Source organism: Physeter macrocephalus, chromosome 6, assembly GCF_002837175.3.
Source record: "Physeter macrocephalus isolate SW-GA chromosome 6, ASM283717v5, whole genome shotgun sequence".
In the NCBI taxonomy this organism is placed as follows: domain Eukaryota; kingdom Metazoa; phylum Chordata; class Mammalia; order Artiodactyla; family Physeteridae; genus Physeter; species Physeter macrocephalus.
In genome coordinates this window covers 74117036-74121559 of record NC_041219.1, presented here as the reverse complement: position 1 = coordinate 74121559, position 4524 = coordinate 74117036, and the positions used below count along the sequence as shown (strand labels likewise).

The 4524-nt window shown below is 44.7% G+C and overlaps 1 pseudogene; it reads right to left on the bottom strand.

Moving 5' to 3' along the window:
* Positions 1 to 2968: 2968 nt before the first annotated feature.
* LOC102974472 (heterogeneous nuclear ribonucleoprotein A1-like) lies at positions 2969 to 3926 on the bottom strand (annotated as a pseudogene).
* Positions 3927 to 4524: the final 598 nt, after the last annotated feature.

Genomic DNA, 4524 nt, shown 5'->3' with positions numbered 1-4524 from the left:
GGCTTCAGTAGTTGTGGCACACGGGCTTAGTTGCTCTGCGGCATGTGGGATCTTCCCCGACCAGGGATCGACCCCGTGTCCCCTGCATTGGCAGGCGGATTCTTAACCACTGCGCCACCAGGGAAGCCCTCTGAATATGACAGCATTAAACGCAGGGGCCAAGTTGAAAGGGACAATTTGTCTTTAATGAATTTTTTTCCCCCTAGATTGCTGTTTGTAAGCTTCAAGTACTGTTCCCTTCTCCACTCTATCTGAAGTATGACTATCTAATACAGATACAACTGCAGCAAAATGAATGCTAGTCAGCAAACTGAACCATGCAAGAAGTCTGTTTTTCTACAGGCCTCTGCTCTACCAGCTGAGCTATGGAAGGGAGTACAGAAGTCTTTTTTTCTTTCTTTCTTTACTGGCCGCATCCTGTGGCATGTGCGATCTTAGTTCCTAGAACCGAGATCGAACCTGCACCTGCAGTGGAAGCATGGAGTCTTAACCACTGGGCCACTGGGGAAGTGTGGAGTCTTAACCACTGGACCACTGGGGAAGTCCCCAGAAGTCTGTTTTTCTATAACCTAATTTCTGTTTTGAGCATTTTTCCAATGCAGCAGAAATTAATCTCTGTCCATTCAGGGATTTCCTCCCACACTTCCCAGAGTTGCATTGAATATCTGGAGGATGTTCAAGTGACAGGAGGTTGGGGGTGGGAGTACAAGGTTGAGTCTGACCTCTGGTCACCATGTGTCCATTCTGGCATCACTGCAGTGGCCAACACCAGGAACGTAAAAGACCTCCTGCCATTCCAGCTCCCACAGGGACCGTAATACCCTCAGTATCTCTCTGCTGGACTCACCTCACAGTCATTTTTCTGCTAGGTTATTCTTGCTCTTTCCCTTTGATCTGGGACTCCACAAACCTGTCTGGAGCTTTGGTAATGCCTCCTTCCCACCTGACACTTGAATGGGTGAGGGAGAAGGGGAGGGGGCAGGCCCATCCCAGGGCCATATTAGCATCTGTGTTATGACTTCTTCCTGCCCCGGGAAATCTTTGTGAGGCAGCCCTTCCTCTAAATTACCGAGTAGATTTCTACATCTTATTTATGCCCTGCACGTTTGCCATTCCCCTTGGGACCTGTATTTTGGAGGCTCAAAATCCAAAAGAAGCTCATTATTTTCTGCTTTTTGTTAACTTATTCTGCCTGAGGGTAATAGAATTCAAGTAACCTATCTGCTGTTTGGAAGATGGTAAGAATGAAGAAGTAGAGAAAATAATAGAGGAAAACATTGGCTAGTACTTCAAAACTGTATCCTACCTCATAACTTTCTACTGATTAATTCCCTAACAGAGGTCTGAAACACAGACTGGAATGGCATCTGAAACAGAATGCCAGTCTTGATGAACGACTGAATGATGCATACATGCTCTCATATAATACATAGGAGCTCTTAAAAAATATTATATGCAACAAACAGAAATTACTTAGAATATAATTAGATTATATGGCATCTATCTCTGCTATGATCTGGCTGTAGAATGCTAGGCTTCATCAATCGCTTTACTTTCTAAGCATAGAGTTTCCCATTTGTAAAGTGGAGATAATAACCTCTACTTCACAGTCTTTCTGTGGTAATTAAATCATGTTAAATAATCGAGGTGATTCATGACAACCATTCAGTAAATTCTTATTTGTTCATTCATCCATCTGTCCACTCGTGTGGTCACCCTTTCTTTCATCCGTTATGCATGTCTTACTCCTGTATAGCAAGACTATAGACACTGTTAATGAACCTTTTGTGATATGTACAAAGAGGTCGTTGGATGGGTGTGATTGCCCTAGCCATTTATCTAGTCAGCTCTAGATGGAAGCCTTAAGTAAGATCTGTGAAGATAAGCCCTAGAGTCACTATTCCCATGGATCTGATGAACAACGCTCACGACTAGGGCCTCACCATTGCCCTTACCGGTTTCTAGTGAACAAGTAGTTTAGAGCAGAAATAGTGACTTATGGACAACAGTACGTCCTCACCTCTTCTCTAAATAAATGTTATCAATGATACTTTCCAGGCTTCCAATAGAGAGTTGGATGAGATAAAATCTTAGATCCAGAGCAGAGTTCATAACTATTCTTTCTCTTTTAAGTGAAGTATAATTTTTATATGATAAAATGAACAGATCTTAAGTGTTCAATTCAATGACTTTTTGACAATTCTATACACCCATTTAAGTACCACCCAAAACAAGAATTTAACATTTTTATCACCTCCCTCCACAATACTCTCATACCCCTTTCCAGTCAATTCTCCTGCCAATATGGCAGAATTTTTATTGTGAAAGCCCCCAGATGTTCTTAGGGATGTCTTCTATTTTATTTAGCATTTGAATTCTGACAACTGGCATCTGTTGGAAGTAAACTAGTGAGAGCCAACGTTTGCTGCATCATTTCAATATCCCTAACCATTCTATGAGGTCGGAACTATTACTCCTTTCATTTTACAGATGAGAGAACTGAAGCTTAATGAGATAAAGTGAGTTTCCCAAAGGCCAAAAAGCTCTTAAGTGGCAGAGCTGGAATTTGAACACAGATGGGCCTGATTCTAGAACTTAACTTTTATTTTCTTTTTTAAAAAGACACGTTTCTTCAGCATCATGATCAGACTATGACATTTAGCAATCAACAGCATGGGTGCAAGAACAAAACAAACCCCAAAAACTACATTAAAACCCTTCGTTGGAATGCTTTACACTTTCCACAGAACAGAAACTGAAATAACGTGTTATACAATTAGTCACAAATACAGTCCTTGAGGGTTTTTTTGCCCATACACATGAGTATTGGCTAAAACATATCTTCTCTGTAGCATCTAGGCCCTGCCACCACTGTCCTTGGCTGAGTTCACAAATCTGTTATAACCTGTAGCTTCCCTGTCACTTCTCTGGCTCTCTTCTCCTGCTAAGCTTTGCTTCCTGGCAGTAATTAAAACCTTCTGCCACTGCCACAGCTATTGCTGCTGCTGCTGGAACAGCCATAGCCACCTTGGTTTCGTGGTTTGGCAAAGTGTTGGCCTCCACCACCATAGGGGCCAGATCTTCTGCTTCCAAAGTTTCCTCCATTCATGGGTCCAAAATTTGAAGATTGATTGCTTTAATTGACAAAATCATTGCAGCTTCTGCCACCTCCAAAATGGCTTCCATCGTTACCAAACCCATTATAGCCGTCCCCACTGCCACCATACCCCCCACCACCGCGGCTGCCACCAAAGGCATCTCGACCACTGAAGTTCCCTCCACGACCAGAGGTGTCATTCCCTCCAAAACCCCCTCCACAACCACCACCAAAGTTTCCAGAACTACTTCGACCTCTTTGGCTGGATGAGGCACTAGCCGTCTCTTGCTTAGATAGGGCTTTCCTTACTTCACAGTTGAGGCCATTCACAGTGTGCTATTTCTGAATGACAGTCTTGTCTGCGGAGTCATGGTCATCAAAGGTTACGAAAGCAAAGCCTCTCTTTTTGCCACTGCCTCGGTCAGTCATGATTTCAATCACTTCAATTTTCCCCTACTGTTCAAAACAATATCTTAGGTGATGTTCTTCAGTGTCTTCTTTAATGCCACCAACAAAAATCTTTTTCACAGTGAAGTGGGCACCAGGTCTCTGAGAATCTTCTCCTGAGATGGCCCTCTTGGGTTCCCCAACTCTTCCATCCGCCTCTTGTGGCCTTGACTTTATGGCCGCATCCACTTCCTCCACAGTAGCATACATGACAAACCGGAAGCCTCTGGAGCGCCTGGTGTTTGGATCCCTCGTTACCACACAGTCTGTGAACGCTCCCCACTGCTCACAATGGCTCCCCAGACTCTCTTTCAAAGCTCAAACCTCCGATGAAGAGCTTCCACAGCTGTTCAGGCTCTTTGGGAGACTTTGACTTAGACATGACCTCAGTCGTGGCGGGGTGGGGGGAGACTTTAACGATGCTTACTTGGCGGCGTCCACGGGCAGGAAGGCTAGAACTTGACTTTTATTTTATTTTTTAAAATTAAATTTAACTAATTAATTAATTAATTTTTTGTCTGCGTTGGGTCTTCGTTGCTGTGCACAGGCTTTCTCCAGTTGCGGCGAGAGGGGGCTACTCTTTGTTGCGGTGCGCGGGCTTCTCATCGTGGTGGCTTCTCTTGTTGCGGAGCACGGGTTCTAGGCGGGCGGGCTTCAGTAGCTGCAGCATGAGGGCTCAGTAATTGTGGCACGTGGGCTCTAGGGCTGGCAGGCTTCAGTAGTTGTGGTGCATGGGCTCAGTAGTTGTGGCTCACGGGCTCTAGAGCACAGGCTCAGTAGTTGCAGTTCACGGACCTAGTTGCTCTGCGGCATGTAGGATCTTCCCGGACCAGGGATCAAACCGGTGTCCCCTGCACTAGCAGGCGGATTCTTAACCACTGCACCACCAGGGAAGTCCCTAGAACTTGACTTTTAAATCACTATGCTAAAGCGCAGGTGCACCCTGAGGTTTGGCTAATGATTGCAATTTTCCCATGTCT